Source organism: Schistocerca serialis, chromosome 4, assembly GCF_023864345.2.
Source record: "Schistocerca serialis cubense isolate TAMUIC-IGC-003099 chromosome 4, iqSchSeri2.2, whole genome shotgun sequence".
Classification (NCBI taxonomy): domain Eukaryota; kingdom Metazoa; phylum Arthropoda; class Insecta; order Orthoptera; family Acrididae; genus Schistocerca; species Schistocerca serialis.
The window spans coordinates 164,806,678-164,827,915 of record NC_064641.1 but is presented as its reverse complement, the minus strand read 5'-3'; positions in this window follow the sequence as shown (position 1 = coordinate 164,827,915).

Sequence of the window (21,238 nt, the reverse complement as noted above, 5' to 3'; positions counted from 1 at the left end):
TTTCCGTCCGTCCGTTAACACCTGCTCTTCTCAGGACCTCATAGAGATATCAAGTTCAAACTTATACAAAATTCTAAGCCCTACTGTAAATAATTTAAGTTTTCAAATCAATGTAGTGAAAAGAGATAGCCATTTATGTCACATATTTTGATAGGGACAAACTCATACATCAAAACCAGTAGGATGCCTCCCGTTGTCCTAAATCATGAAATTTGGAAAGGAGCAACGTTTCAGAATGCAAGTAAAGCAAAAAAATTCGAAAATTATTGAATTGTAATTATATCACATACAAAATTATTTGTTTCCCATTTGTTCTCTGTCTGTTAAGACTGATTCTTCGCGGTACGGGTCGGGGTATCAAGATGAAATATGTCTGACATACGAGGTGCATTCAAGTTGTAAGGCCTCCGATTTTTTTTCTAATTAACTACTCACCCGAAATCGATGAAACTGGCGTTACTTCTCGACGTAATCACCCTGCAGACGTACACATTTTTCACGACGCTGACGCCATGATTCCATGGCAGCGGCGAAAGCTTCTTTAGGAGTCTGTTTTGACCACTGGAGAACCGCTGAGGCAATAGCAGCACGGCTGGTGAATGTGCGGCCACGGAGAGTGTCTTTCATTGTTGGAACAAGCCAAAAGTCACTAGGAGCCAGGTCAGGTGAGTAGGGAGCATGAGGAATCACTTCAAAGTTGTTATCACGAAGAAACTGTTGCGTAACGCTAGCTCGATGTGCGGGTGCGTTGTCTTGGTGAAACAGCACACGCACAGCCCTTCCCGGACGTTTTTGTTGCAGTGCAGGAAGGAATTTGCTCTTCAAAACATTTTCGTAGGATGCACCTGTTACCGTAGTGCACTTTGGAACGCAATGGGTAAGGATTACGCCCTCGCTGTCCCAGAACATGTCCACCATCATTTTTTCAGCGCTGGCGGTTACCCGAAATTTTTTTGGTTGCGATGAATCTGTGTGCTTCCATTGAGATGACTGGCGCTTTGTTTCTGGATTGAAAAATGGCATCCACGTCTCATCCATTGTCACAACCGACGAAAAGAAAGTCCCATTCATGCTGTCGTTGCGCGTCAACATTGCTTCGCAACGTGCCACACGGGCAGCCATGTGGTCGTCTGTCAGGATTCGTGGCACCCACCTGGATGACACTTTTCGCATTTTCAGGTCGTCATGTAGGATTGTGTGCACAGAAACCACAGAGATGCCAACTCTGGAGGCGATCTGTTCAACAGTCATTCGGCGATCCCCCAAAACAATTCTCTCCACTTTCTCGATCATGTCGTCAGACCGGCTTGTGCGAGCCCGAGGTTGTCACAAGATGTTCTGCCTTCATTAAACTGTCGCACCCACGAACGCACTTTCGACACATCCATAGCTCCATCACCACATGTCTCCTTCAACTGTCGATGAATTTCAATTGGTTTCACACCACGCTAATTCAGAAAACGAACGGTTGCACGCTGTTCAAGTAAGGAAAACGTCGCCATTTTATGTATTTAAAACAGATCTCATTCTCGCCACAGGCGGTAAAATTACATCTGCCGTACGGTGCTGCCATCTCTGGGACGTATTGACAATGAACGCGGCCTCATTTTAAAACAATGCGCATGTTTCTATCTCTTTCCAGTCCGGAGAATAAAAAACGGAGGCCTTAGAACTTGAATGCACCTCGTACTAATGTCTGCAGTCTCTTGGAGGAGCAAAAAAGTGGGCAACTAAGTCGACGCAATAAAGAGATACAGCTGTCAACACCTCTTTTTCTCAAGAACGGATGTAAGTATCAAATTGATATGCCAAATAGTAAGGGCTACGGTCTCTTCCCAGTACCAAAACCGAAAGACTCTTGGTCAATGCCATTAATAGAGACTAATTTTGTCAAATATTTGAAACTCGCAAACTCACTCGTCAGAAACTACAGACGAACTATCTCTATACATAATTAAGTTTGTACAGAACTCGCACTTGAGTGGTTTCTCGGCCATTAATTTACAGTGCAGCTCCTGTTATTAAACTCTTAAGTCCAACTAATATTTCATATTCAATGTCTGAAGAACGAAACATTCGTATTTAAGTAAATAAATATTTGATTCTGTGAGGTATGTTACATTTATGCAACTAAATGAAAGTCAGTTTGTTTTTCGCCATACGCATTTCGTTTCTTTTATTTATGAAGAATCTTCCGTGGCCTTTAATGCATATTTGTTTTTATACACATATAAGTGTCGCAGTATGTTGCAATGTTACATTTTGTCATGTTTTTTTCTCTGGTTTTTAGATTCGAAACAAATTTTGTATCACAATACAGAGAAAACAGATAAACTTCATACAGACATGACCAATATACATGAAAATATTCAATTCACCATGAAATAATAAACACCGAAACAAATACATTTCCTAAAGAAGAGACACTAATAAGCACAAAATTGACAGCTTCAGAAAACCAACATCCGCAGATAAAATTATACATTCTTCATCCACCACCTACAAAATAAAAAATTTTCGGCCCTACGACACATGTTACATATATTAAATAACATCCCACTCAGCAAAGAAAACTACGAAAAAGAATGATAAACAATACAACCCATCCAGAATGAGATTTTCACTCTGCAGCGGAGTGTGCGCTGATATGAAACTTCCTGGCAGATTAAAACAGAGTGCCCGACCGAGACTCGAACTCGGGACCTTTGCCTTTCGCGGGCAAGTGTTCTACCATCTGAGCTATCGAAGCACGATTCACGCCCGGTACTCACAGCTTTACTTCTGCCAGTATCTCGTCTCGTACCTTCCAAACTTTACAGAAGCTCTCCTGCAAACCTTGCAGAACTTTGGAAGGTAGGAGACGAGATACTGGCAGAAGTAAAGCTGTGAGTACCTGGTGTGAGTCGTGCTTCGGTAGCTCAGATGGTAGAGCACTTGCCCGCGAAAGGCAAAGGTCCCGAGTTCGAGTCTCGGTCGGGCACACAGTTTTAATCTGCCAGGAAGTTTCATATCAGCGCACACTCCGCTGCAGAGTGAAAATCTCATACTGGAAACATCCCCCAGGCTGTGGCTAAGCCACGTCTCCGCAGTATCCTTTCTTTCAGGAGTGCCAAAAATGGTTCAAATGGCTCTGAGCACTATGGGACTTAACTGCTGTGGTCATCAGTCCCTTAGAACTTAGAACTACTTAAACCTAACTAACCTAAGGACATCACACACATCCATGCCCGAAGCAGGATTCGAACCTGCGACCGTAGCAGTCGCGCGGTTCCGGACTGAGCGCCTTAACCGCGAGACCACCGCGGCCGGCTCAGGAGTGCTAGTTCTGCAAGGTTCGCAGGAGAGCTTCTGTAAAGTTTGGAAGGTAGGAGACGAGATACTGGCAGAAGCAAAGCTGTGAGTACCGGGCGTGAGTCGTGCTTCGGTAGCTCAGATGGTAGAGCACTTGCCCGCGAAAGGCAAAGGTCCCGAGTTCGAGTCTCGGTCGGGCACACAGTTTTAATCTGCCAGGAAGTTTCAATACAACCCATAGCTATAAACAGTGGTTACAACAACCGTACAGTACAAAGAAGTCAACCAAAAAATCCAAACATAACTAAATAAAAATTACAACAAGCAGAAATCACAGACACCAATGAACCCCACAAGACTACAGCGCACATGGAAACACGAAACAGTAGCACTCATGACATAGCTAACAGAAATAAATGGAACACTTTAACATACAAACACAAAACTACATACAAGATAGCCATTATATTAAAGAAACAGAGATTTCACATTGCTTATAGAACAAGAAACACAGTCCAGACACATTTACAAGCAACAACAGACAAACCAGATAATTAACCAGGAGCAGGTATATATCAGTTAGAATGCCAAGAATGTGAATGACAGGCACCAATTTCAAAACTAGCTATAAAGAACATATAAGAAGCTATAATTATAAAATTAGCCATTCTACCTTTGCTGCACACCGATATGAAATGGACCTCAACAATCCAAAACTGAACAATACAATCGAATTATTAGAGTGAACAATCACAACAAACTCCTGACAGCACAAAAAAACGTTAGCATACAAAGAGCCCTTGCAAATGAAAAATAAAGTAATGAATGACCAAATCAATAAAAGTAATAGCTCACTCATCATGGTAGACACAAAAATAGAATAGCAATCTGAAACATAATCAGAGTAAATAATTAACAAATGTTCCAAATCTTCCTTCTTTCTTTCCCTTTCTCTCTCTCTCTCTCTCTCTCTCTCTCTCTCTCTCTCTCTCTCTCACACACACACACACACACACACACACACACACAGACAGATTCACACACACAGATATCCACAAATAACCCCTCTCACAAGAAACGACACATTCACACATAACAAAATACACACACACAAAACAAATGAAAAAAAAACAAACCACATACACACCACAAATAAAGGACAAAAGATGAATATACAGTGAAAGTAGCCAGCACTACACTGTAAAGACACACATGTTGATCACAAAATCAAAAGTGTACGTGATGTGTTGTAATAAATGTGGTGGATAAAACGCCAAAATAGGCCAACTGGAGAATGAGGACCGAATGAATACATCTCCAGGACCACACACTAACAACACTGGTAATCGCAAGTAACACCAAACGATAACTTAATCTCACGAAATTTATGCTAATGATGTGGTTTCTAATCCGAGAACCAAGAGAAAAACGTGGCAGAATGTAATACAGTAACATACTGTAACTACCACGTAGTGCGTTTATTAAGTGTGCAAAAATAAGCATGTATTACAGGCCACTGAAGATGTTTCATAAATAATCGAAATGGAAAATGTATGGCAAAAAACAAAGTGCTTTTCATGTAGTTGCATAGACGGAACATACGTTCATAAATTCTGAAGTAAATAAGGAATGACGGAAAACTGAGAAAAGACGATAACTAAGTGAATTTCGGAAATTATTTCTTTTTAGGGATATAGCTCTTCTACACTTCTTTGAAATAAAGTTTGTTATTATTGTGTCAAAAATTGGGCAATCTAGTGATGGTTCATGCACAAGCGAAAATGGTTATTAGGTATGCAAGTGAAACAACTGAGCGAAAACCTTCATGTGCATGACATATCCGCCCAAGACTTACGTCAATCTTTATTCTCACACTGAAATGACTCTAACCCGTGGAGTGAGTGAAAACATTCACTTACCTGACGTGACCACAGAGACAATTTCGATTCGATGCTCATTGGACTGAAAAATCTGACTGAACGAAAGAACAATCGATTGTCCAGTCAGTTGCTAAAACCAGTCAATTGTGACGTCGTTAGCCGATACGTCTTCCCGCCCGAATTCATCATTTTATGAAGTATGTATCTGCAGATTACTCCCATGTGAAAACATATTACGTCAATTGCAAATAGCGCTACCAGCCATCGTTACGTTATCCAAACAATTTAATCCCCCAGTTCGGAGTGGAAGAGACAGTGCGTTTGCAGAGAGAACGTAATTGCGCTACCTCTGTTATTGGCATTTTTCCATTGCGAGAGCAATTAGAGCAGCGACTGTCTATTGAAAACGTTTATACAGTCGCTGTTGCGTGCTGGAGCACGCAAGTTGACATACAAAGTTAAACGGTGGTATTTTGCTGAGCGACGGATAATTGCTTTGTAAAAATGCGACAGAGCGAATTACAGTGAAATTGCAATTAATCTGAGAACTTAACAAATGATTGAACTTCCACTTGTATGACGATAGTCACTCGATAGACGTAGTTTATCTGGCTGTAGCCCCCTGGAGTGGTTACTTGTTGTACAGTACATACGAAGGAGCTTAAAAGAAAAAGCTAGAAGGACAAAACTGTCCGATTATCATAAAATACGCGCGATATTTATCGGAACTAGCTTTTCCCACTGTTAAAGTGTGTACAGAGAATAACTCCACATTAAAGGTCATAACGCCAGTGTTATTGTTGATGACGTATTTCAAAACGATGTCGCCTAATATCAAATTAAAATCTTATTCAAAAATTTTCAACTGTTTGAAAGTGGTGCTTCATTCACATTACGAAATACACCAGAGACTGGTTTTGTTCCCCTTCCTGGTTCGTGTAATAACTAACGTGACGCGTCTGTGGTAGATGCGCAGTTAGGTGTTTGTGTGTTCCATTAACCATAAACTTTCCCTGTGAGGAGAAGTACCTGAGATAACGTGGCGAGGTACACAGTAACACGAGAGGCGATACTGACTCTACCACTTATCTCAGAAGGTAGATTAAGGAAAGGTAAACCTACGTTCCTTGCATCGGTAGACTGGGAGAAAGCTTTTGACAATGTTGACTGGAATACTCTCTATCAGATTCTGAAGGTGGCAGGGGTAAAATACATGGAGTGAAAGACTGTTTACAATTTGTACAGAAACCAGATGGCAGTTATAAGAGTCGAGGGGCACGAAAGGGAAGCAGTGGTTGGGAAGGGAGTGAGACAGGGTTGTAGCCTATCCCCGATGTTATTCAATCTGTATAATGAGCAAACAGTAAAGGAAACAAAAGAAAAATATTGAGTAGGAATTAAAATCCATGGAAAAGAAATGAAAACTTTGAGGCTCGCCGATGACATTGTAATTCTGTAAGAGACAGCAAAGGACTTGGAAGAGCAGTTGAACGGAATGAACAGTGTCTTGAAAGGAGGACATAAGATGAACATCAACAAAAGCAAAACGAGGATAATGGAATGTGGTCGAATTAAGTCGGGTGAGGCTGAGGGAATTAGATTAGGAGATGAGTCACTTAAAGCAGTAGATTAGTTCTGCTATCTGAGGAGCAAAATAAGTGAAGTTGGTCGAAGTAGAGAGGATATAAAATGTAGACTGGCTATGCCAAGGAAATCGAATCTGAAGAAGAGGAATTGTTAACGTCATGTATAGATTTAAGTGTCAGGAAGTCTTTTCTGAAAGTATTTTTATGGAGCGTAGTCATGTATGGAAGTGAAACATGGACGATAAAAAGTTTAGACAAGAAGAGAATAGAAGCTTTAGAAATGTGGTGCTACGGAAGAATACTGAAGATGAGTGAGTAAATCATTTAATTAATAAGGAGGTACAGAATAGAATTGAGGAGAAGAAAAATTTGTAGCACAACCTAACTAAATGATGGGATCGATTGGTAGGATATATTCTGAGGCATCAACGGATCACCAGTTTAGTACTGGAGGGAAGCGTGAAGCGTGGAGGGTAAAATTCGTAGAGGGAGGCCAAGAGATGAATACAGTAAGCAGATTGAGATGGATGTAAGTTGCAGTAGTTACTCAGAGATGAAGAAACTGACACAGGGTAGAGTAGTGTGGAGAGCTGTATCAAACCAGTCTCTGGACTGATGACCACAACTACAACAACAACATTCTCTTCATTTCCAAATCTAATTGGTCTCTTCTGCTACCTTACTAGGCCTACAAATGCCTCTGCCTGTGAAAATACAGCAACATATAGACCACTTACATGGCTGCCCTTCTCAGTAATGTTAACATTTCTTTCACCTATTCTTACGCATGCTCATTTACATTTAATTTCGTCTGTCCCTCTCTCTCTCTCTCTCCGAGAAACACACACAGACACACACACATTTTATGTTGTTAGATATTTAGAAACTTTTCCACGAAACAAAGAGAACTGGATTTCAATGTAATTATATTGTCAACCAGCTGAGTTCCCAGCATTTCCCGGATATATACGTATTTATTCCAATCCATCTCCCCCCCTCCCACCCCAAGGTCCAATTCCTCCTCCTCCTCCTCCTCCTCCTCCTCCTCCTCTTCTCTCTTTCCAAATTCACTTTCCTTTCCTATTCCATCTCTTTCTCTCCTCTCTGTTCATCTCCTCCTCTTTGTTGTCCCTACTTCCTTCTGCCCCCTCTTTCTGTCCATCTCCTCCTTTCCCACCGAGCGAGGTGGCGAAGTGGTTAGACACTGGACTCGCATTCGGGGGACGACGGTTCAATCCCGAGTCTGGCCATCCTGGTTTACGTTTTCCGTGATTTCCCTAAATCGCTCCAGGCAAATGCCGGGATGGTTCCTTTCAAAGGGCACGGCCGGATTCCTTCCCCGTCCTTCCCTAATCCGATAAGTCCGATGACCTCGCTGTCTGGTCTCCTTTCCCAAAACAACCAACTAACCTCCTTTCCCATATTTCCTCATCCCCTTTCTCTGTCTGTCTCCTCCTCCACCCCACCCCCTCACTCTGTACATCTCTTCCTGTCTCCTGTATCCATCTCCTCTTTCCTTTCTGTGTCTTTTCCCTTTGTGCATCTCCTCTTCCCTCTCTAAGCCTACCTCCCCCCTCTATCAATCTCCTTCGACTCCCTATCTCAGCTCATCTCCTTACATCTCCCTCTTTGTCTGCCCATATCCTTTTCTCCCGTTCTCTATCCATGTTATCATCAATACCACAATGGGAGGTTGCCCGTTCTTACCCCCACAGTATACCTTTAGATGTAGTAAGTAGTACCTATACCAAGTCTAGACGAAATCGATCCATGGGTTTAGAAGGAGAATTTTACCCGTGGGTTTGCCCACGTACACACATGTCAATACATTTAATACATGTTTCACATTACGTGCCACCTGATCTCTATCGAATTTCACACTGAAATTTCGTATTCACGCAATTCAATATTTATGAACATCATATATCCTCAACTACGCATCGTACAATGATATAATCTTTTATGCTCAGGGTGGGGCAAATAAAAGTGGACTATTACATCCAACAGGGTGGAGTAAATGCCCAGAAGCTTGCCCAACCTTGAAGCAGATTTACACAATATTCACGCCTGGCAGAAATGTTAGCAGAGGACAGCCTGGTCGCCTCCCTAGCTGGCCCCAAGGTCACTTGATCTGACAACGAGCAGTTACTTCGTGTGGGGAGCCCTAAGGTCTAACGTGGATCGCAACAACACTCATAGTTTTCGAGAACTGCAGCAGAACATTTCGGATGAGATGGCAGCAATCCGAGCAGTCCAGCTTCGATCCGCCTTCAGTAACTTGCTTACCATGGCCAGAAAGTGCCAAGAGATGAATGGTAGTCGCTTTCAACATCTCCTATAGTCAAGTTACTACTGTATTGCCCTTTCTCTGTTGTGTTTTTTTTTTTTCCTGGAACTCTGTTCTCCCGGCCGCTTCAATTTGCCCCACCTTGTACATTCGTAAGGATTTGAACTTACGTGTAAAAATTGTTGCAAGTCACTAAGTGCTCTCATTCTCAAATACTAGACGACTAAAATGTGAACATTCGCGCACGCTTTTTTCATTCCATTCCCCACCACTTTGATTGGCAGGTGGTTCATGCTCCATCAGCGATACTTTCCGGACAGTAAGTGGTAGGCGTACCAGTGTACAAAGACGGCTGAGTGATATTGAAGGAAATGTGGAATATACATACACATACAAATCTGCACCATGCGTGCTTCCCCTTTTATTAGCCATATAGATTGTATTCTTCACATCACTGGTGTATTTGACAAAAAGTTTTGTGGCCGAGTGTCTCATCCATGCACTAAGGTCAAGTGATGGAATATCTCACTCACCTCCTTCTAGTGTGATATTTACGAATGTTAGTTTTGTTTTCTAACTATGATTGATTCTGTACAACCAGTTTCACAAGGGATTACATGTACTGTTGTCTTTTGACGGTATGCCCAACTGTTTAATAAACTGTTTAAGGGAGGTTGTACATTTTCATCTACGCACATACTCCGCAAGCCATCATACGGTTAGTGACGGAGGGTATCTTCTACAACTACTAGCTACTTCCTATCCTGTTCTACTCGCAAGTAGAGCCACGGGAAAACGATTGTCTATAAGTCTCTGTACCAGCCAAAATTTCTCTTACCTTGTCTACGCTGTCCGTACTTTGGCGGCAGTAGAATCGTTCTGCATTCAACTCCAAACTATGGTCCTCTACATTTTCTACCTACTGCTTCGCGAAAGGAAAGTCCTTTTCCGTCCATGGATTCCATTTGAGTTCACTGAGCATTACCGTAATACTCTGGCGTTTATCGAACGTAATGGTAAAAAACCTATTAGTATTTCTGTGAATTATTTGGATGTCCTCCTTTAGTCCACCTGTTGGAGATCCCAAACACTCGATAAGTGCTGAAGATTGGGTCACGTTATGTTCTGTAAGCGTTCTCCTTTACAGATGAGCTACACTTTCGTTGAATCCTCCAAATAAACCAGAGTCGACCATTAATCAATTACCGTCCTTATGTGCTGGTTCCTTTTCATATCGCTTTGCAACGTTACTCATATATGTCACCACTAATACTGTATTTGAGTATATAAATAGACTGCTTTTACTATTCATGTGCATCAATTTACATTAAAGCAAGCTACCAATCATCACATCAGATAGAAATTCTGTTTAAGTCATGTTCTACTCTCCTACAATAACACAATGACGGCACTTCCCCATGCAATCAACACCACATTCTAACGCTTCTCCCACGCCCCTGAGCAATGAACATTTTCTTCCTCAGTGAACGGCTGACCCAGAAAGTAGTATCATAATAAAATAGGAAAGGTTAGTATACGTATTGATGTTTCAGTTTTTTAAAATCTTTTTAACACTAAAAATATGGAATTTTGTACGATGTGATTTGAAAAGAAAGAACAAACTATAAACGATAGAGATACATTACGCATGACACTGGTAAGGGGGACGTGTAACCTCCCCCCTCACTTATCGACCTTAATGACAGTGAAAAATTAAACCGCGTGTACCTAATGGAAATTTGGGAAAAGCAATCGTCACCGAAGTTAATCTTTCGGTAAAGAGGGAGGAAAGGGTTACATCTAAATGAAAGGAAAAATGCAAATGAAACTGGTGGAAATTAATTTTGAAAAGGGGTGAAGTTAATAAAGAAAGTAAATGTGCGGCCGTTACGTTAACAATTAACTAGCGGTAATTAGATATTTGAGATTTGGGGGAAATCACGGTCGCCAGTCCTAAGGACAATTACTATAGTAACTGAAAAAGAAAGGTTATTACACATATAATTAACACTAGAAGCGTGACAACTGAAGGTTGACACGTGTAGTGTGAAAACTGAAAGTTTGTCAGAAGTAATAAATTTCGCTACACTCTGACTTAATTTAGCAAAAGAATTAATAAAACCGGAAAATCGAAAGTTAATTTAGTGACTGAAGTTAATAGTGAGCTTTCTTTCTGAAGCACATCGAAATCCAGTAAAATACGGTTAGTCTTGGACTACCTCAACAATCATTTCAAAAGCAACTTGACTCTACGCAATTTAGAAACAAGAGATTTAACTTTGAACTTGAATTAAATGATTCTGAACTATTAACAATAGTAAAATTTAGTACGTACCAAGCTGAGCTGCAGTCACAGGTAAGCTAAAATATGCTAACAAAACTCGCTCTCTAAATTTGTGCTCGTGTAACCTAAATATTGTAGCCAGCTACTGAACTTTGAAATTAAAGCAGTGAAATCTAATTATATTATTTTAATGCTGGCGTTTGAATTTCAACGACACTCGGGTTCATTTCGGAAAAGGAAGGGACCCTGCTTGGCAATGCAGTTGGGACAATGAGCAACAAAGGTTCATGCTAAGTTGCTGTAATTTCGCGAGGCAAATGGAACAATTTGAAAAGCTGAGGTCTGCCATACAGTTCTGAAACTTTACGTGCCTTTAGTCTTCCTTGTTGGTTGATTGAAGGTTTGAAGCCGTCGATCGAGGAGGTGGCGACAGTCACTCATTGTCCGCCGTCGCTGTTGCAGAAGCTGGATGTTGGCGCGCCTTCTTCTCGACACGGTCACCAGGCGATATGGGCTCTTGATGTGCGCCAGCTAATGCTTCCCGTCCGCGACACCATGTCAGAAACTATCATCGCGAGTCGAGCGCAATTACATGCTGCCAAACCCCGAAAGCGCGGCAACTCGCGGGAGCGTCACACAACACCTGCTCCACTCGCTACTCCCGCCAGACTCTCACTGCTCCGCCCGCGCTTCGCGCGGCAGAGTTAACACTACCAAAGATCCTACACACTTTGAGTCTTCACACGACCTATCGATGTAATCGTTCGATAGCAGTTTTCCCTAGGCAAGACCCAGCGTAAAAATACAAATGATATTTACGAAACAAACCAATTATGCATCGACATAAATACATAAATATATATATATACAAACAGTAAAACAATTACAATATATAAAGAGACAGAAATGTCATATATTCAGGTAACAAAAATAAGGAAAACAAATTATAGTACAATAGATGGAAATAGGAGGATATGCATTTCCGGCGTTACACGTGCCCCACATTGTCTGAGGATGTTCGTGTAACGTAAACAGACTCAGAAAATGTCCCAAAAAAGAAACAGCAGAAATGCATATGCTCAAAACATCAACAAAAGTTAGCATTCGTCTAATTAATCATAAATCAATTTTTAGACCATAATAATTGAGTGGAGACACTCCTAATCTTATTCCACTCTGTCACCTTGCACAAAATAAAACAGGTTGACAACATATTAAAATTCATAGAAAATATAGAAAATGGTTTAGCTATTCCAAAATCATTAAAATGCGTAACACTATGAGAAATGGAATACTATTTGCAAAATTAATTAGATTGCATGGTCATAAAAACAGGTAGATCAAAATACGCAAATAAATAATTAAATAGACTACACATTTTATATAACCTTTTCATAATTAATATTCTCGTCACGAGAATCTACTTAACGCTAAACAAGAAAATAATATTTAGTAGATCGAAAAAAACATAAATATTGACAGCAGAATTCTTTCACATCAGCTGTCCGGGAAGAAAAACTATTCCGCCTTTCGTACCCGCAAGTACAAAGAATGCCGAGAGCGGCACGGAGAGCCTACGGCGGCACAAGAGCCGACAGCGGCTCCGCCTCGTCAGTATTGTTGCGCCCGCCGGTGCGGCACGCTTGATCTCACTCGCCTGTCTAACGACATTTCCAGAACGTCCGCTTCACTGGATTCTTTGGGGAAAACTCACTCCCGAGTAATCTCAAGGAGTCCATTAACACTATCACAGTGGATAACTCAACACTGTCCATCATCACACGCATGTACTAGCCTGAAACTTAAAACACCGTCTAAGTGCATCGGCAATGACTAGTAAAACACATATTCGTGAAATCTTACAGCTAGTTACAAAATCATATTTACATTGCTTAATCTACTGTGACTCAGCTGAAAACTTAAACTAGCAGCTTGGATTTTTCAATTGATAAATAATCACTTTCTCTTAAATCATTTAGTCAAAATTAATTACTTATTAATTACAACTTCTTTAATGTCCTCTTGGTCAGGCAAAAGCATGGCAATCTAGCAAACCTTAAATCTTACACTCTATATTTACATATTGTACAAATTACGCATTGTGTGGTATTAATCGATCCTAGGTTGGTACAATTTCAAGTCTACTATATTCCGTATACCTAATCGTTTTCCAGAGCTTGGAAACTCTAAGCAATAAGCATTTGTGTGAGGTATACCAATGACTTTATATGGTCCATTATAAAGAAACTTAAATTTAGAGATTTCATTGTCTATCTCGCTCGATTTCTCATGAGCTTTTACAAGTACTAAGTCTCCGATTGCAAATTTAGCAAAACGCGCTTTAGCGTCATGACGACGTATGCGAGCATCGGCTTTAAGCTTCATTACTTCTCGCAAACGATCTTTTTTCACACCAATACTAATGTCAATCCGTGGAGGGAATTTGATTATCTCTTCCAATTCACTTTCTACACTTTTGTGAATGCTGAGATTCCTCATGTTACTGCAGCTCAAACTCATTCCTACGTCAATGTCATCCGGCCAGTTAACAATGTGTATAGGCTGGTATTGCCTATGCACACCGTCTCCTGCCTCGTCAAAACCAACTACCATTGTTTTATCTAGTGACATACATGTCAAAGTTTTGCTTTCGCAGTTAATCACTGCACGGTACTTTAATAGCCAATATAACCCGATAATTACTTCCGTAGTTAAATCTGGCACGACGACAAACTCTTGTTCAAATCGTGCCCCACATATCTCGAACTTGACAAAAATCTGTTTTGTGACCGGTTTACTGGCCTTCCCAGTAGCACCGATAATTTTCACTCCTGTTACTGGCATAACTACGATGCCGGGTCTGTTTTTCAGTAACTCAAATATTTTCCCTGATACAGCACTCAGTTCTGCACCGGTGTCCATCAACGCGTTTAGTTGTAGGTCGTGCATATTAAGACACTACTATCTGTCTACACTTGTCCTCGACTGTTTCTTTATTTTCCCACAGTAAATCCTCCTCTATATCCAGGTCATTCCAGAACAAACCATCCGGCTTTGATCCTAAATCCGATTTATCTGGCGGCTTTTTCAGCCTCTGTTCACATACAGTTTTAATTTCAACACGTTTGTCCTGAGGCTTAGTCTGTAGCGTCGCCTCCAATACCGAAACCTTTTCCTGTAACTCGTCAACTAGTGAGTGTTGCTTTGCTATCAATTCACTAATTGTCACCTTCGTTGATTCCTCTTTAATCAGATTGATCTCATCTGCCAATCTACCTGGAGACATGTGCCCAGTAGTATCTGCAATTACTTCCTCTAGATCTGCGCAACCCACACTGTTATCTTCTGACCGTATAATGTCAGCTCTAACCTCATACACGCTGTAATCTACGAGCTTTTCTACCAATCGTGTTCGGCTATCACTAAAATTTTCGTAATCTTTCTCCTTAATACTCTCGCAATGTTTAAACTGGATGTTCGCGTCGGATGGGTCGGCTACTTCTACCATTACAACTTTCGGTAAAGTCTGCCGGTTAGGGCCAGAACTTTCCGTTACTACTTCAACATTCAACTCCTGCGGGACGAAACACGACGCATCTTGCTCGTGCTCCCCATTAACATCAACTATTTCTAGTAAAGTCTGCCGGTTAGGGCCAGAACTTTCTATCACTTCACAATCACTATCTTCCTGCGGGACGAGACGCGGCAAATCCTGCCCGCGCTCCCCATAAACACTTCTCCCGTACAGGCCCCTATAATCTCTTAGTTCGTCGTATAAGCGACCGAACTGCCTTAACCAGACCTCATCCCTCTCTGCATCTCCTCGCTCGATGACGGACGTTTTATCCGACATCTGATCTTCTTTCAACACTTGCGAATCATTCATAAACTCAATCTCCAGTTCCGCTGTGGGTATTACAGCTGCCACTTTATAATCGATTTCCGGAACACTACTTAAATTGTTCTCACTGACAGTGAATGTACTTCCTACTGCCGTGTCTACAGCTGATCTACTACTTGTGGGCGCACTCCTTTCTCCTAACACTTGCACACTCTCCCGCCGTTGATTATTCCATACGGAATTTTCATAACGACGACACCTGGGTTTTCTCCTGTTATTGGGCCGCCAAAATTTCTCCACGCCCGGTCGGCCCCTCACCGGCGCGGCTAATGGTTTCCCTGTCTCGTCCCAGCAGATACGCTCCCCGGATACTGCTGAGGCGGCTGGTCACACCCTCTGGCGTTATTACTATTCTGCGCAGCCCGTATCACGCTAGTATGATACTGGTTTCCGTCATTCCGGTTATTATTTGCATTGTACCGATTGTTATTACGGTCCGAGCCATTATTGTTATTGCTGCCATGGTTGCGGTATGCATTATTCCCATGGTTATCGTTGGTGTGGTTGCTGTGGTACCCGTTGTTGTTACCACGGCCTCTACCACTGTCGCGATTATTGCGCCAATTGTCCTCGTCCTCCACTCTTTCCAGGAAATCATTTATTGTCCTGTAATTGCTTCCTACGTAGCGTTTTGTATCATCTGGAAGCTTTTTGTAGAGTTCCCAGACTATTTCGGATTCCGTGCGGCGATCACGCAAATATTCCAACTTGCGGATCCAGCCCTCACAAAACTCCTTCATCGAGCCGCGCGAATTCGCATCGAAAGGCCTCGATACGACAAATTCGCGCCAGACACTTTGCTGTTTTTGCTCTGACCAGTATTCAGCCAGAAACAAATTTTTAAACTCGTCAAAAGTCAGGTTCGTAATGTTGAGGTTTAGGCCCCAACGCTTGGCATCACCAGCCAACACATCAATACCCGCATTAATTTTTCTCTCATTAGTCCATGATCTGGGTAAAACTCTTTCACAATTTTTAATGAAATCCGTCGGGTGTATACCGCCTTTTTTCAAGGGGTCGAACCGCTCCTCTTTCGTCAACAACTCCGAACTATGTGCACAGATTGGCACATAGCTCTGTTTTTCGTCAAGTTTCCTTTCTAATTCCGACACCCTCGTAATCACTTGGCAAGTGGTTGTCGCAAGCGTTTCCACTTCCCTCTTTTTCTCTTCGCAGGTGTTAGCCTGCTTTGTCACTTTGGTATCTACTTCGGATACTAAAGCCTTTAAAGTTTCCACCTTCTGTTGATCCTCTTTTCTCACTAATTGAATTTGTTCCGTCACCTTATTCTCGATGATCGGAGCAACTGCGTCTCCTACACTTTTCTCGATTCTGCTAATTTCGGAATCAAGACGAGTATTTATGCTCGCAATTTCCGCCTGAACGCCTATCATTTCCTGTTTAAGGTTACCGATTTCGGTATTAATCACGACAATATCGTCTTTGATTTTATCAACTTTTGTGTTAACAACTTCAACATTGTTGTTAACAACATTAATAGCTTTGTTCTGATTGTCTAGCATTCGTTCAATTTTTTCAGACTGAGCTACTTGCTTGGCAGCCTGAGCTGCTTGCTCGGCAGCCTGAGCTTCTTGCTTGGCAGCCTGATCTTTAATTTCTGCCGATTGACTCTTGATTTCGTTAATCAAAACATTCAATAAATCAGTTAAATTCCAGGAAACCACCGGTTTTACTTCCGTAGCGGCTTCCTCTTCCATTGTCCCCCCGTATTCGTCATCAAGGGATTCAGATTTGATTTTCACTTCCGATTCCGAAACATTTTCTAAAGTCTGGAATTCCATTTCTGCTCTTTGTAGCGTTTCGGCGGTCGCATCTTTCATGCTAGCCGCCTGCCCCGGAACAGTGGGTACCGCTGTGCGCGCTTCCCACTGTTCGACCGATTGTTCCGTATCTAAGTCTACCAAATTTTGGTAATTGTTGCCTTCACTCATTTTAATAATTTTCAATATAAATGCAAAATCTCAACTCTAATTAGGATTCCTCACACGAATATTCTCGCTGATGTATCGACCATTTCGTAACCAGTACTTTCTTACGCGATTTGCACAATGCAAAATTCGTGTCCACAACAACCTCAAATTTGAAGATTGTCCTGTCACCAGGTCGCCACGTGTAACCTCCCCCCTCACTTATCGACCTTAATGACAGTGAAAAATTAAACCGCGTGTACCTAATGGAAATTTGGGAAAAGCAATCGTCACCGAAGTTAATCTTTCGGTAAAGAGGGAGGAAAGGGTTACATCTAAATGAAAGGAAAAATGCAAATGAAACTGGTGGAAATTAATTTTGAAAAGGGGTAAAGTTAATAAAGAAAGTAAATGTGCGGCCGTTACGTTAACAATTAACTAGCAGTAATTAGATATTTGAGATTTGGGGGAAATCACGGTCGCCAGTCCTAAGGACAATTACTATAGTAACTGAAAAAGAAAGGTTATTACACATATAATTAACACTAGAAGCGTGACAACTGAAGGTTGACACGTGTAGTGTGAAAACTGAAAGTTTGTCAGATGTAATAAATTTCGCTACACTCTGACTTAATTTAGCAAAAGAATTAATAAAACCGGAAAATCGAAAGTTAATTTAGTGACTGAAGTTAATAGTGAGCTTTCTTTCTGAAGCACATCGAAATCCAGTAAAATACGGTTAGTCTTGGACTACCTCAACAATCATTTCAAAAGCAACTTGACTCTACGCAATTTAGAAACAAGAGATTTAACTTTGAACTTGAATTAAATGATTCTGAACTATTAACAATAGTAAAATTTAGTACGTACCAAGCTGAGCTGCAGTCACAGGTAAGCTAAAATATGCTAACAAAACTCGCTCTCTAAATTTGTGCTCGTGTAACCTAAATATTGTAGCCAGCTACTGAACTTTGAAATTAAAGCAGTGAAATCTAATTATATTATTTTAATGCTGGCGTTTGAATTTCAACGACACTCGGGTTCATTTCGGAAAAGGAAGGGACCCTGCTTGGCAATGCAGTTGGGACAATGAGCAACAAAGGTTCATGCTAAGTTGCTGTAATTTCGCGAGGCAAATGGAACAATTTGAAAAGCTGAGGTCTGCCATACAGTTCTGAAACCTTACGTGCCTTTAGTCTTCCTTGTTGGTTGATTGAAGGTTTGAAGCCGTCGATCGAGGAGGTGGCGACAGTCACTCATTGTCCGCCGTCGCTGTTGCAGAAGCTGGATGTTGGCGCGCCTTCTTCTCGACACGGTCACCAGGCGATATGGGCTCTTGATGTGCGCCAGCTAATGCTTCCCGTCCGCGACACCATGTCAGAAACTATCATCGCGAGTCGAGCGCAATTACATGCTGCCAAACCCCGAACGCGCGGCAACTCGCGGGAGCGTCACACAACACCTGCTCCACTCGCTACTCCCGCCAGACTCTCACTGCTCCGCCCGCGCTTCGCGCGGCAGAGTTAACACTACCAAAGATCCTACACACTTTGAGTCTTCACACGACCTATCGATGTAATCGTTCGATAGCAGTTTTCCCTAGGCAAGACCCAGCGTAAAAATACAAATGATATTTACGAAACAAACCAATTATACATCGACATAAATACATAAATATATATATACAAACAGTAAAACAATTACAATATATAAAGAGACAGAAATGTCATATATTCAGGTAACAAAAATAAGGAAAACAAATTATAGTACAATAGATGGAAATAGGAGGATATGCATTTCCGGCGTTACAGACGGTTCAAAGTTTTGACGCAGTTGTGCTGTTGTTTCTTTGTAGCAACATGAAAAATTATTTTATGTCTTGGAATTATAGCGAATTCAATCCATTGTTCAGGTGCAACGAGCATTCCGCCGTCGATGTAGCAAGAAGCCGCCTCTGTACAAGAGATTTATGACTGGCACAAAAAATTCTTGGAAACTGGTTGCATATGCAATGGGAAGACCACTGGTCGGCCACGCTTGCAGGTAGGCTACGAACTTCATCTCCTTCAAACAACGGTGTGGCGTGTTCTGAAACAACGCCTGCATATGAAGCCTTACGAGTTACGCTTAACTACATCACTTTTTCCCAATGTCTTATGTCTTCGAAGGAATCAACATCGGTTAAAGTAAACCGCCAAAATGTAAGAATTTGGGAGTGAAAAAATCCTGCCGTCGTCTTCAAACATAAAAAAGACTATCCGAAACGGAATGTGTTCTGTGAAATACCTGTTCACAAAGTTTATGGACCTTTCTTTTTTGCAGAGCAGACTGTGGCAGGAATGTTATACCTGGATATATCGCAGAACTGGTTGTTTTCTAAACTTTACGAAGGTTCCACTGATATCACTTTTATGCATGGCGGCGCTCTGCCCCGGTTCCACCATAAGGGGTGCCGTGACCTTAAAAACCTCTTCTCACAACGTTGGATTAGAAGAGGTGGGCAACAAGATTTTATTCATTGCTCTTCGGCTCACAGATCACCAGACCTCACATCTTGTGATTGTTATCTGCGGCGGTTTTAATGGGATATTCTCCTCTGGCATTACCTTTCCTTAACAGTAGTTGTCGATACCAGTATTATTTTTCGAATTTCGAACTGGCCAATATTATCCAAGTTGCTTTTCTAAAAACTGTCATATAATTTTATATACAGTATCTTATATTTCAAGGTAAAATTTATGAAAAGGAATTAATTTATAAAATATTTTAGTTTCAATGCTACAATCGATAATTGGTAGTTCTGAATGTACAGTTAGAATTATTTTTTCAGAAACATTTGATATTACGAATTACTGGCAGACTTAAAATTTCCATTATTAATTACTGTTTACTATGTTTATTTCTGTATCCATTTCTGAAATAATAATGGAATTCAATAATGTAAGAGAAACTAGAAGAAATCTATTTGTTAAGAAAAATTTTAAGAACTTAGGAATAGTGTTATTTTCCTCAGAGTGTGGGGGTCGTAAGCATGCCTCTGCTGTGATCGAACGTAATTTTCTACGAACAACGTAATTTCGGCTATGTTAATGTGAAAGATCAAACGACTGTATGATATATAAAATGTGAGAAAATGCATTTACGTAAAAGCAGAAGTCCTGCAACAACAATCTTAAAATTTATTTAGTTTAATCCAACCGTGAGGACCTAAAACGTGAGATTTTCAGGTTCAAGAGTCAGACCCTTGGATAAGAAGAAATTGAGCAAACTCAATATGACAAACTAAGTAAACTAGAAAGTTTACAGTGATCATGACTCCTCTAAAATTTTCATAATGTACTTTACTTAATGTGGACAACACATGGATGTAGCAAGGAGGGGACGGGGGGGGGGGGGGGGGAGATTACACTGTACAAAAAAAAACAGAGCCTATGTCCCATTTATGGCAGCTACTCTTCAAGAGCTGAAAACTCGAATTGTTGAAGTTGTCTATTCAACAAACACATACCGGTTGATTCGTGTGTGGAATGAAATGGACTATCGTTTCGATGTTTCTCGTGCTATTCATGATGCACGTATTGAGTGTATAGTACAGAATATGTGAAAACATATAACTCTGAACGTTCTTCCACCCAGTGACATGTGTAACGTGTGTATAACTTCCATAGATTGTCTGTAATAAACAACTGAAATCTATTTTTTATTTTTGAATCACCCTGTGTTTAATGTATTGAGTTCCCATCACACATTCTGTCGATGTTTCGTCAAGCCCTGTCTAATGGAGAGTTTCATGTACTGTGTTTTATCTAAATGCAATGTCAGTATTATTACAAAGAACATAGTTTGACGACAGTGAAGGTCCAGACGTAAATATACCAACGAAAGTAGGCAGTGGAGTTAACATAACAAACGTCAGAGAGCAGTGTTGTTTTTCAAATATCAGTTTGACCGTTATTCAGTCACAGAACTGTTACTCAGTCACTGTGCTCCGATGGAAACAGTAAAAACACAGAAGGTAAGCCCCGAAGAGCAAGTACTAAGGGAAAATATTTTTTTAAAATAACCGCAGTCGATGAACTAC